Source organism: Dipodomys spectabilis, unplaced genomic scaffold (genome assembly GCF_019054845.1).
Source record: "Dipodomys spectabilis isolate Male_0828 unplaced genomic scaffold, ASM1905484v1 ptg000187l, whole genome shotgun sequence".
NCBI classification, from domain to species: domain Eukaryota; kingdom Metazoa; phylum Chordata; class Mammalia; order Rodentia; family Heteromyidae; genus Dipodomys; species Dipodomys spectabilis.
The window spans coordinates 3210578-3224744 of NW_024870864.1; positions in this window are offsets into that span (position 1 = coordinate 3210578).

Here is a 14167-nt window from a genome sequence, read left to right on the forward strand (position 1 = left end):
TTTTTCTAGATAACCAGAACCCTCTACCCCACTGGCTTGCCAAATGTGCTTTTGTAGTGTTATCTAGCTTAGGCTGACCTCGAGCTTGCAGTCCTCTTGCCTCAGCTTCTCAAGTGCTAGAAGTACTGGCATGTACCACCTGGCTTAACTCTTCTTTGGTCAGAGCTGAGATGCTGATGATCTTAATGGTGGTGAACTGTGTGCCTAAGACTGACAAAAAGCTGCCAGGTGATAGTGATAGGAAAAACATCATTAATCGTGGGACCCAATCCAAGCCCAGAACAATAATAAACATGTATCCCAGAGTAAAAAAAGAAAAAAAAGATGGTAATTTGGGTTAGTCAATGTGCTCTATGGGGGTGTATGCTAGGTGTCAGGACCAGAGCACAGGAGGAGACAGAAATCCTCTATAGTCAAACAGAGAGATAAAAATAACATTAAAATTGACTTTGGGCTGGGCACCAGTGGTTCATACCTGTAATCCTAGCTACTCAGGAGGCTAAAATGTGAGGATTACAGTTCAAAGCCAGCCTAGGGAGGAAAGTCCTTGAGATTCTTTTCTCAACCACCAAAAAGTCAGAAGTAGAGCTGTTACTCAGCAAAAAAAATTAAGGCACAGTGTCCTGGTCCTGAGTTCAAGCCCCAGCACGCATGTGCGCGAATGTGCACGTGCACACACCTACCCACCCACACCTGATCTCTTTTGTCCATGTCTTTCTCTGTCCTTCCCTCTCCAATGTAGCCCAATTGTGGCTCCCTCTGCCTGGTTAATGTCTCTCCATATCATGCAAGACCACAACCTTTACTATACAGCTTCCTTCTCCAAGCCTCTGATTCTCCATCACTGTGTCACAGTGCAGTTTCAACATGTCACTTCACCTTTTTGCTCTATTTTCTCAGCTAGAAAAAAAAATGAAACAATCTGTTTTGAAGTGTATCTTATAGGGTCATAATTACAAAATCCAAAATGCACCGAGCCTTGATGTCAAAAGAGCCAAGATTAATTCACAATATAATAGCTGCCCTATTTCTGTGAATACAGATGCCTTATTCCTAACACCATGTTTTGTATCTGTTCCTTTAAACAAATATTTAATAGCTGAGGAATGCTTCTGAGGGCAGTGGCTCTGGTCAGGTAGAACTCCATTGAATTTGAAAGATGAAAAGATAGGAGTTCTACTCTCAAAGAAAAACAGTCTCCAGTGTCATAAACCCTACATCAAACAGAGCAGGGATAGAAACAAAAACTCTGGAAAGAAAAACAACAGCTAGGTGCCAGTAGTTCATGCATATAATCCTTGGTACTCAGAAGGCTGAGATCTGAGAATCTTGGTTTGAAGCCAGGCTAGGCATCTCTCCAATTAATCAGGGTGGAGGGGCGGGGTGGGGGGTGGGGGGTGGGGGGGTGGGAGGGGAGGGAGCCAGAAGTGGAACTGTGGTTCAAGTGATAGAGCCTTAAATGAAAATGCTAAAGGACAGTGCCCAGGCTCTGAGTTCAAGCCCAGGACCAGCAAGATGGCTAGAGAGGGAGAGGAGACAGAGAAAGAGAAAGAGGGAGAACTAACCTTTATGTCCTTGAGAACATTAAGAAATAAAAATAAAACAGACCACGTCCATCAAAATATAAACCACTTCTCAAATTACCTTGGTGTCAGTTCTACAACAAGCCTGGTCTTGGTGGATGGCAAGAAGGGCTCAGCTCTCTTGGTATGGGGTACCCCTGTGCCCAGAATACTGCCTGGCTCAGAGAAAACCACCCTCTTCATCCCCACTTTGGACGAAGGAATCCATGGACACCTAAAACAAGACTCAGGCAGTTGTAGAGTTGATACAGACCAGGCTTGAGGCAGACATGTGTCCACCACAGGCCTTGAGGGGTTCCTCAGCTCAGGTTTTCTCACCTGTAATGCTGAGCTGTGGTCCCAGGCTGCCCCTGGAAGCGCAGGGGGCAGGAGGGTCAAGAAGGACGGCCCCAAGACCCCCCCTCCAACCCTTGAGGAGGGGGCAGTGGCCCAGGACAAGAAGGTGGTGCAGACTGCCCAGATGGGGGGCACAGGACAGCAGAGAGGAGGGTTTCTCTCTCCCAGGCTGCTAGGCCCCACGAGTCCCCAACGTTGCACCTAGTGGCCAGGGCACCGAGTCCAGTTCCAACACGCGCACTGACGCAGCGTCGTCTCATGCTGCGTCCGCGTGCAGCGACGCCCGCCACGCTGCAAGGCGCACTAGCGGCCCCTGGAGGCCTGGCCTAAGTACAGAGCTTAGTTTCCCGACGGCCCCTTCCCCACCCCCCATCTATAAGGATCACGTCATTTAAATACTCACTAGGACAACGACTTCATTTCACAGATAAAGACCACTTTTGACAAGGGCATGAAGACAGAGATTCAGTGGTTTAGCTATTCAGATCTTGACAAATTTGAGACCCGACACTCATGCATATGAGAACACCTCCCGGGGACTAACACTGGCCACGTTTTGCTTTGAGAACAGATCTCTCCTGAGTATGTGTGCAGGAGCCACCACTGTATGCATGAGGTTTAGGGGGATGTTGGCCCTTGATTCACTCCACAAATTCTAGTTGAGCCTGGGCACTGTAACTAACATTGAACTAAGCCATTTAAACAAATTATTTCACTTGAGCTTCAGCCAGCTCTATAATGAATGAAAATCTGCGCCCTACACTTCTGAGTAGCTGGTGTGTTTAATTAGACATTGTGAATAGCTAATGAAGGATCTGCCTGGGTGGTTCTTCAGGTAAAAGGACAGCTGAACTGAGCTGAGGTTTGCCAGGTTGTGGTTGGGAATATAGCAAAGCCAGTCCCCTGAGGAAGCCCCTCTTTGGAGCCAGGATAGGAGTGTTGAGAAGGAAACACCCTAGTGTGTTGTTGGCATCCTCCCAAATACTGCTTGGTTTTCACTTCTTTTGATGAATTGTTCTAGCAGTCCAGACAAGTTAATTATCTGATTTCTGTAAGGTCTGCACAGGGACACTTCCCTACCTCTTGGCTAAGTTTCTGCCCAGTATCTGTTACCTAGGTAACTGGCAGACTTGGAAGCAGTCACCTTCCCCCTCCTGCTAGGTCACATCCTGGGCCACTTCTGGTCACTCACCTTCCATCTGACCTTAGGAGGGTCCCAGACCCTGAGGTCATTTCCAGATCCAGTGTGGCCACACCTTTCTCCCCACCTGGCCATACCTCTTCCTGTCCCTGGCCTAGATAAGTCCTGGCCTAGGGGTGGTTCACCCCCCCCACCCTTTTCCTTTTCAGCCATGCTTCTCCACAATGCTTGACAGGGGCAGCAGTTCGGTAAATAAACTTCTTTTCCTGCCTGAATAGCACGTGTTCTCTTCATCGGCTACCTAATGAAACCTATTATACCTTACAATTTCCAGTGTCATGAGGTAAATTTGAGAAGTTGACAGTGTCTCCTTGGTACTTCTTACTGTTCTTTGGATAACTCCTGCCATTTAAAATGTTTAGGCAGGTCCAGTTTAATGAACACCATCTGAAAGTTTAATATAAAGAGACAAAGCCAATTACAGGCAAAAATGAGACTAACTCATATAAGAATAAGCCTTTACAGTGTATACATTACTTGTGGAAATGTGACCTCAATTGATCTTTCCAGCAGGCTATAGGGAACTAGTCTTAGAATCACTTTTCATGGGAAGAAACTGAGGCTTGGAGGCCAATTGCCCAGCTCAGGGTCAACACCTGCTTTAGGAGAGTGGACACAAGCCCAGAGCTTTTATTGCCACTGATCTGTCTTCCTTCATGTCTTCTAAAGCTTTCCTTTTACTTTAAGGATCTGCTGCTCTTCCTTTAGGCTCCCATTCCTTTAGGTTCTTTGCCTTCCAATCAGGGGATCTAGGAAGGAGCACAAAGATTAGGCAAATGGGGATGCTTCAAGGAGTTTACAACCCCAGTAGGTCTGCCTTAAAAAGGACTCCTTATACCCTCTTCTTCTGTCTTGACTCAGGCCTTGTTCTGGGGAACCATATGGTATGTGTGCTCACTTCTGATGTGTTCATCTCAACCCATGGCATAAGCCTGTACCCTTAGATACTTGGGAGTCCCAATATAACAAAACGTTATATTGAAATAAGGATACTGGCCAGGTGTTGGTGGCTCATGCCTATAATCCTAACTACTCAGGAGGATCTGAGGGTCTGAGGATCACAGTTCAAAGCCAGCCTGGGCAGGAAAGTCCATGAGACTCTTATCTCTAATTACTCACCAGAAAACAGGAAGTGGCACTGTGGCTCAGGTGGTAGAGTGCTTGCCTTGAGCTGAAGAGCTGAGGAACAGCACCCAGGCCCAGAGTTCAAGCCCCATGACCGACAAAGGAAAAAAAAGAAAGAAAGAAAGAAAGAAGGATACTAGAGCTAAGTAATGCCATCTTAGCATCTTAATAAAAGTTAATAGAAAGCCGGGTGTCGGTGGCTCACACCTGTAATCCTAACTACTCAGGAGGATCTGAGGGTCTGAGGATCACAGTTCAAAGCCAGCCTGGGCAGGAAAGTCCATGAGACTCTTATCTCCAATAAACCACTAGAAAACCGGAAGTGGTGCTGTGGCTCAAGTGGTAGAGCACTTGCCTTGAGCTGAAGAGCTGAGGGATAGTGCCCAAGCCCAGAGTTCAAGCCCCATGACTGACAAATTAAATAAATAAATAAATAAAAATAAAAGTTAATAGAAGATGGGGACTTTCTGAAAACTCCAGAGTTTATAGAGGACATTCTTTGGATTGTAAATATGTCCTGAGTTGTTGAGCTCCAGGAAACTTACGCTCTCTCTAGATAATTGGGATCCTGATTGCCCCTTATTGTTCCCCTGGATAGGTTGCTCTGCCTATGTATAACACTTTTCTTAAAGAGACGTATCCACATCTAGCTTGCTTTATTTTATGTTCAACAGTTTTGTTAAGGTTATTAAGGCTTGGTCCCACCTCAAGCCTGTGATTTTTGTCTTTAAAAGCTATGGGCTAACTCTGTTCTGGACTTCAGGTCTTTGGGACAGGAGTCTACCATGCAGATGCCGGCTTCCCAATAAAGACTCTCAATCTCAGTATCTCACTCATCGAATTCCTGTACAACACTTTGGAGGCCCCAATGAGATCCCAGTGCCAAGGAGGGCATCTGGGTTCCTTGAAGCCACTGGCGGGTGGCCTCAGAGAGCCTGCTGCCAATAGATGGAAACCCCCACAGGGCAGGTGCCCCCTGAGACATTCCAGGGTCCCATGGTCTTTCTGCTGCTCTGACAGCCAACTCACAGACGCTGGACTTACCATCCAAAAATCTTTGTGCGGTCATTCAGATATCTTCCAGAAGTAAGTCTCGGTTTCTCTGTCTTGTGTTCTATTTGTATGTTTTTCTGTGTTCTGGGGATTGATCCACCTGCAAATTGAAGAGGTAAGGGGAGCATGTTAGGGGTGCCCAGGAAAAATACCCCTTCTTCTAAGGTATGCCTGGGGCCATGCAGGCCCTGTATAGATGCCTCCCTACCTCTTGGTAATGCAGTATCTGCATTACCTAAGTAACTGGCACACCTGGAAGCAGTTACCCCCCCCTCCCTTCTGCTAGGTCACATCCTGGGCTGCCCTTGATTATGCCTCCCATCTGACCATAGGAGAACTCAGGCCCAGAGGTCACCTCTGGATCCAGTGTGGCCACACCTTTCCCCCATCTGGCCATACCTCTTCCTGTCCCTGGCTTATCTCCTCTAGGAAGGTAACTTCCTTTGTCTTCCAGTGCAATCTGTCTTTCTCTCTGTCTTTCCTTGAAAACACCCATACTGTTAGAGGGTGCCCCTTCCTTTCTGCTTGTCTGCTTATTCAATAAAGCTCCACCAAGTTTTCTTACCATGATGACTCGTTCAAAAATTGGCCGTTTTGAGTTTGCCATCTTGGCCACATGGTGGGTTAAGGGTTTGCCTTCATCTGCCCCTCACCCTTCCACCAAGCTTACTACTTTTCCACCCATTTATTCTAATGTGCCTTGCTAACGAGTTGCTGCCTCTTTTCACAGGCCCTGGAAACTGAGGCCTGACCATCTAATGTGCTTTGTTAGCAAAGATGTCTAAACATATTGAAAAAATTTTTGGGTTTTGGGTTTTGCTTTTTTTGTTTGGTGTTACCTATTATAGCACTGACCACATGGTTCTAAAATATTGGGAAAAATAATGTCATCTTATGGCTGGAATTCCGAGTCTATGGCTCTTCTTCTTCTTCTTCTTCTTTTTCTTCTTCTTCTTTGTTAGTCATGTGGCTTGAACTCTGGGCTTGGGCGCTGTCCCTCAGCTCTTCAGCTCAATGCTAGCACTCTAACACTTGAGCCGCAGCATCACTTCCTGTTTTGTGGTAGTTTATTGGAGATAAGAGTCTTACGAATTTTGCTGCCTGGGTTGCCTTTGAGCCTCAAATCTCAGCCTTCTGGGTAGCTAGGATTATAGGTGTGAGCCACTGGCACCCAGCTCTGTAATTCATTTTTGTGTGCTGCAAAACTTAATATGCACAGTGTGTTTGTGTGTGTATGTATGTGTGTGCCTGCACCTATGTGTGTATGTCAGTGTCTGTGTAAACTTAGCCAAGAGGTAGGGAGGTATCTGTACAGGGCCTGCATGGCCCGGGGCAGACTTTACACTTCCCTACTGTTTTTCCTGGGTACATATGTGGCACTTTCCCAATAACTCCCCTGCCCAACATTCATAACACAGGTAACTGGCATGCCTGGGGCAGTTACCTCCACTTTCTCTGTAGTTGAAAGGACATCACATCCATCCCCTGGACTGTCCGGTCACACCTCCTTTGGACTATGGGAGGTTCCCAGATGCTGAGGTCATAGCTGCATCCACTCTGGCCACTCCTCCCCCTACTCTCTTCCTATATTAACCCCAATCCCACCAGAAGTCGTTTTGTTTTTCCCTTCTGTGCTCCTTCTTCCCTTCCCTTCCTCTCTCTGCATGCCTCCATCTTGTGTGGGCTGGCAGTATACTCTCCCCCCAATAAACTCTTTTCTGCCTGAATCATGTGGCAGTTTCCTTTCAGCAAACCTTCCATCTGGTGCTGAAAATCTGGGAAGGGGCAGAGTCAGGAGTTTCCAGATCCCCTCCTCTTCTCTTTCCAAGGCCCAATCTACCTCCTTGACTGCCCCTCCTCAGACCAAACTACTGAAAGCCAGAGGAACCCCACTTCTGACTTCTCGCCTTTACCACTGCTGGCTATGCATCCACCACACTGTCTCCTCTCTACATCCGGTGAGTGACTATGACTTCCTTCTTCTCTATGTCTGGTGAGTGTCTACGAGCCCTCTGCTATCTCTCCAGACATGGCACCATGCCAGAGGGCTCTTATGCCTCCTTGGCTGGTCACTTCCTGTTTTGGGGATGCCTGAATTGGGAATCTGACCCTCATTCTAAAAGAAACTTGGGTGGACAGGGGTGCCTTCCATTGTAACCTATTAACAGCCAGCAGACTCTTCTACATTCTACGAGGCTCCTCCCCTTCTACACCCTATGCAATGTCTCCCTTCTATGTCCTTCAGGACTCCTCCTCCTTTCATCCTTTGGAACTTCACCCTTCCACATCCTCCAGGACTCTTCCCCCTCCATGTCCTCATTAGACTTCCTGCCTGCATTTCTGGGATACTCTCTTAGACTGTCTTCTTTGCTCTTTAGATATTCTCCTACTCAAGCCAAAATGCTTCAATAGCCCCACCTTTTGGGGTCCCGGGGACTCCCCTCTAGGTTCCCTTACAAAAGTTAGCCATTCTAGGCTTGAAACCAGATATAAAATCAAAAGAAACTTGTCTGCCCAAAAATTTGGCCTCTTATCAATTGGATGATCACAAAATTTAAACTTAACTGCTTCGAAATTTGGCCTTAGTACCAATTGATACAGCACTTTTGACCCCGTAATATTATTGCAAGATTTGGACAATTTCTACCAAGGAAATGGTAAATGGTCAGACTTTCCATACATTACAATTTTCTTTGTTCTCCTGTCTCTCTAAGCAAACTCACTCTGTCGACCTCCACCTCTGCCTCCCAGCCATCTCCTCTAGAAAGGCAATTTTTCTTGTAGGTCAATCTCTCCTCTCTCTCTCTCTCTCTCTCCCTCCCTGCCTCTCTCTCTCTGGACTGGAGATTATTTAAAACTGTCTTTCTCTTTTCTCAAGAGCACCTACACTCTGTTAGAGTGTCTCCTTCTTTTCTGTTTGTCTGCCTGTCTGCTTGCTTATTCAATAAGGCTCTGCCAAATTTTCTTACCATCATGACTTGTTCAGAAGTTTGCCATTTTGGCCACATGATGGGTTAAGGGTTTAGCCTCACTGGGCCCTTACCCTTCCACCAAGCTTACCACTCTTCTACTCATTTAGAAGGCATTCAATGGTCAATTAGATGCTAATGTGTCTTGCTAACAAAGTTGCTGTATCTCTTCATAGGCCTTGGAAATGGAGGACTGTCCATCTAATGTGCTTTGTTAGCAAAGATGTTTAAACATAATTCTGTTCTTGGCTATCTAGATCTTGGTTATCTACAAGAAATTCTGTTTGTTGGAAAAAATTTTGTGTTTTGAGTTTTGCCTTGGATTTTGTTTGGTGTTGTCTGTTTTTTCTAGCATTGACCATGTGATTCTATCATGCAATGGGCAAAAATGTCTTTTGCCACTGGAATTCCAGAAAATTTATGGCTTATTTTCATTTTTTTTTAAACCTGTGTGCTTTAGTATTGGGTCATGACCTCTCAAGCTCACGGTGACCCTACCCCTTGACCTGACCCTACTTAATTCCAGACCAGCTAAGATGTGATTACACCATGCTTCATGTCCTGTGTCCTGTACCCTGTGTCCTAGCTCTTTCCTGGTCACCAGGGAATCCCACTTCAGCTTTCTATTGGAGCTGGTTTGTTGGTATTTATTTTTTCTGTTTTTCTTTCCTCTCTGGCTCTCATGGCTGTTTTCCAACAGTGCTAAGTGTACTGGTAGGGCTACAGCTCTTTGCAACAAGAGTCCACCTGCGTATGCTGGCCTTCCAATAAAGACTCCCAATTGGACCTCTCAACAGGTGGCTTGTCTGTTTCTCACTGCTGGGATACTTTACAACATGTAGCTGAAGCTGGCCTTGAACTCACAGTCCTCTTCCCTAAGCTTCCAAAGTACTGGGATTACACCATCAGACCTGGCTTTTTTGAATAGGAATCATAGTGATAGGCTGACTTTAGGCAAATTGGCCTTATTCTTTCCCAGGTTATCTCAGACAAGGGGTTGCTTATTGTTCCAAATCTCAGCTTGGTGAAGTGACACTTCCAGTTATTTTATTCTTGCGTATTCTCCCTTTCATGTAATTATCATTTATCAGCATATAGTATGTGAAGGATTGATTTACCCCCACCACATTACCTCAGGTACATATAGGTGTCAGGCAAAATAACGTGTGTATAGATGCGCTTGACTGCAGGTGTGACATTCCCTAGGCCTGACCACCAGTTCCTGCCACCTCAGGTGGAACACTCCATTGTGAACCTGGCCAGAAAACCCCTCTCACCAGATCTAAAGGTTATTTGATTTTAAAGCCATTTTTCCTTGTCCAAAATTCTATATAACCCAGCTTCTACCCCACCTCCAAGCACAACCTTCATTCCGTGGTTGTATCCCTTGTTGTATTACCTTAATAAACAGTCCTAGTCTGTTGAAGATCAAGTCTGGCCTATTCCTTTCCATTTTTCCTAACAGTATATATTTTAAGTTGGGCATGGTGGAACACACTTATAATCCCGGTTTTGGGGTGGCTGAAACAAGGGAAGAAGAACCTAGGAAATTCACAGCAACAACCTTTACTTGACCAAGCATGTTAAGGAATTTTCTTTTCTGTCTTAACTCTATAAGGAAAGGAACCTTGAAGCCAAACTTTTTGTTCTCTCTGCTTTCTTCAGCCCTTGCTTATAAAGTCAGCTTCCTCTGCTCAGCTTTAAGTAGGGATGCTGAATCTAACCAGCACCATCTCGGCCATGTGGTGGATGATAGGGAATTGGGTTTAACTGGCACCATATTGTCTTTATGGTGGAGGTGGGCAAGTCCCACCTCCCAGGTGATAGGTGTGCCTGAAATTCCTGGAGGCAGGGACAGGGACTTGGACAATAGGCTACTGGACCTGCTGGTATTGGGCTGTGAATTCTCAAGCTCCTGATCCTACTTAGGCCTGGACCAGCTAGGGGCTATGCCTCCTGTCTCTGTGTCATATCTCTGTGTCTCCTGGTGCTCCTCCCAGTCAACATGACATCCCACTTTATCTCTACATTAGAGCTGATCTGGTTTGTTGGTATTGTTTTTCTGCCCTTTCTTTCCTCTCTGACTTTCATGGCTTCAGTTTTCTGGCAATGTTAAAGTGTATTTGCTGGGCTGCAGGTCTTGTGACAAAAGTCGACTTCCTACAGTGGCTGGCCTTCTAAAAAGACTCCCAATTTGACCTCTCAAAATGTGGCTTCTTTGTATCTTGCTGACTGGATTCACCTTACAACAATCTCATTTTATTTTATGCACTGAACTGCTGCCCAATGCTACAGAGAAAAGCCAGTTAAGATCTTTAAAATAGATGTGTTGTCAGAGAGGTTTAATAAGGTGCCCAGTTGCAGTCTTCCATATTTTTTTATTGACTGCTTCCAGAAAAGTTACTTGCTGGGAAATATTGCTGAAGAAGCAATAGATTATGAGAAAAGCTGGGAAGGGGACCTGCTGTGTCAGGCAAGTGGACCCAACTCAGTTTGAAGCATGCCAGTGACATAGTTAAACCACAGAAGCAGGGGATTGTCCCAGACCAAGATCAAAGCTGGCCAGTCCTTGTTTTCCTTCCCTTCTCTCTCCAACAGCTATGCCGAGCCCCACCCCACCCCCTTTTCTCTCTGTTCTCTTTGCCTGGTGGGCTGTCCTCCACTCCCAAATCAAGGGACTTCTAGGTCCTCTGGTTGTCAGCTGGGTTTGCTGGCAGGGATTAGAGGAGGGGCAAGGGGGCGGGCCTTTGTCTCACACCTGTGCACCCTGGCTGCCTTAGCACAGCCCTCACCTGCGCCAATCCTACCATGTACATAGGTTGGTCAATGTATCCCACCATCCCTTGTAAGTTCCTCCTGCCATAAATAGCCCTCACCTCTTCCACATGCTTTGGTGAGGTGCTGATTTAGGAAGCTGGGACTCATGGCATCCCCATCAGGGGTAAGAGGAGGAAGGAGGGAGAGGAGGAAGTAGTAGGGTGTAGAGGAGATAGGGGAGCAGGATTCTCCAGGTGAATATTTGGGGATCATGACCACTGTTTAGAGAGGATGAAGGAGTTTATTGCTGGCGATGTGAAGCAGGCTAGCACCAGAAAAAAGTTCGGATCCTGAGAGGGGAGACCTTGGTATTAATACAAACTGGTTACACACAAAATAGGCATTAATCAGATATAAAAGGTCAGGTGGGCTGACATTGACTTCTTACCAGATGGGCAATTCCTTTTTAGTTGTGCAGAACTCATGACATCTGGCTACAACCCCTTCTGTATTGTTATTTAAAGATGGCTTGTGGGCTTTCCTCTATCAATTCAGATAGCTCCACCTAGTCTGCCCCCAACCCATATATTAGGAGCAGCCCCACCTGGCCACATACTGGCAAAATGGCCCTTGTTGGGAACATAATTACTAGGGAGGGGTAACTATATTTACTTCATACCCAGAAAGAGTGTGGGGGATTCAGTGGATTAAAAGAAAAAGTCGTGGGTTTGGGGAGGTACCATGACTGTTACCCCATTTCACCAAAATAAGATGTCTGCTTCATCTAACTTACAGCCGGGCCCCATGCTGATGGGGTGACCCATTATGGATTTGTACCATCTGCTTAAAAATAGTTCTTCACTTGAAAAGGTCCAGGCTCCCAACAAACTTTTTGTCTAGTCTTCTTCAGGCCTCCAAAGAAGGCCCTGGGGTCTAGGCTACCCTGGGCTGATGATCAGCAGGCTTATGTGCAGTGGTATTCTACCTCACCTGACTACAATATAAAAAGTGTCCAGCATACATTTTCCATAATTCTCAGGGCTTCTGGGACCACTGGAGCTCAAAGCTGTTTCTGAGGAAATAGAAATGTAGATTAAGACCCTTTTTTTCAGGTGTTTAGTGGCTCGCTCCTATAATCCTAAGGGGCTGAGATCTGAGAATTTTGGTTGAAAGCCAACCTGAGCAGACAAATCCATGAGACTCTTATGTTAACCAGCAACCTCCCCCAACCAAAAACCAGAACTAGAGGTGTGGTTCAGTTGGTAGAGAACCAACTGTGGTTGGGAAAGTTGAGCAAGAGTCAAAGGGCTTGAGTTCACCCTCCAGTACTGGTATTAAAAGAAAAAAAAGACTCTTTTCTCTTTTCTGATTTCATTATTTTAAGCTTTGTGGAATCTGCCTCATAGCCTGCTACTTGCAATAATAGATTCAAGGCAGCAACTATGTTTTACTTGCTTTTGAAAACTGATCAGCCTTGGGCTATGGGAAGGTCTTTATATAATCTCCATAATATTCAATAAAAATCAGCCCCATAACAGACCAAAAAAAAAAAAGAGAGAGAGAGAGATAGAGTGCCAGTCATGAGCAAAATAGCCAAAGCTGGCATTGGTAGCTTACACTTATAATTCTAGCTACTCGGGAGGGTGAGATCTGAGGATCACAATTCAAAGCCAGCTCCATGCAGGAAAGTCCTGAGACTCTTATCTCCAATTAATCACAGAAAAAAGCTGAAAGTAGTCTGTGGCTCAAATGGTAATGCTATTCTTGAGCAAAAAGAAGTTCAGGGCAGCACCCAAACCCACAGTTCAAGGCCCAGGACAGGTATAAAAATTAAAAATTATGTTTAACACACACATACTCATAGTTCCTATTCTCCAGAAACAAAAGCTCTGGACTATAAGGCTGTATGACTTGTAGATGTGCACTGAAGCAGAAACAAAAAACTAGAAATCTGTTCTGGTGTAGTGGTTCAACCTGTAATCTTAGCACTCTGGAAGCTAAAGGTGTTTGAGGCCAGCCTGGGCTTTATCACAAGTTTGCCTCAAAAAACAAAAAACAGAGCTGGAGTCTTGGCTTAAGTGGTATAGCACCTGGCTAGCAAGTGTGAAGCCTTGAGTTCAAACCACTAGTATCACAAAACAAAACCTTGAGATCTGAATATTTATTAAAGGGGAATGACTGCATACATCAATAGTGGGGAATATTATGCAGCAAGCATAAAATAATTTAGATCTTTATGGATTTGTTTTGTTTTCCAGTACTGGAGTTTGAGCTCAGGGCCTGTGTGCTATCCCTTAGCTTTTCTGTTCAAAGCTAGTGCTCTACCACTGGAGCCAGAGTTCTACTTCCAGTTTTTGTGGTGGTTAACTGACGATATGTCTCACATACTTCCATGCCCAAAATGGCTTCAAACCTAGTTCCTCAGACTCCAGACTCCTGACTAGCTAGGATTATAGGCATGAGCCCTACCACCTGGCCTGACCAATAGTTGTTTTTTGTTTTTTTTTTTTAAATTATAAAGGTGATGTAGAGGTTACAGTTACCTAAGTCAGGTAAAGAGTACTTTTCTGATCAATAAGTTTTTTGTTTGTTTATTTTTGTTTTTGTCAGTTGTGAGGCTTGAAGTTGGCCTGGGTGCTATCCCTCAGCTCTTCAGCTCAAAGGCGAGCACTCTACTGCTTGAGCCACTGCACCACTTTTTTAATGGTTTATTGGAGATAAGAGTCTCATGGACTTTCCTTCCCGGGCTGGCCTTGAACCATGATCCTCAGATCTCAGCCTCCTGAGTAGTTAGGATTACAGGCGTGAGCCACCGGCACCCGGCTTCAATAGGCTTTACTATGGAGGGATGCACACAAAATATTTTGTTAACTGAAAAAAAAAAAAAAAAAAGCAACCTACAGTAACTTGCATTTCATTTTATTTTTGTCAGTTGTGGGGCTTGAACTCTGGGCCTGGGCTCTTCAGCTCAAGGTGAGTACTCTACCACTTGAGCCACAGCACCACTTCCAGTTTTTTGGTGGTTAATTGGAGATAAAGAGTCCCACGGTTCTGAATACACAGATAAAATGTTTTTATTCCTTAAAAAAAAAAAAGAGTCCCATGGGCTTTCCTGCCTGGGCTGGCTTTGAACCTCGTTCCTC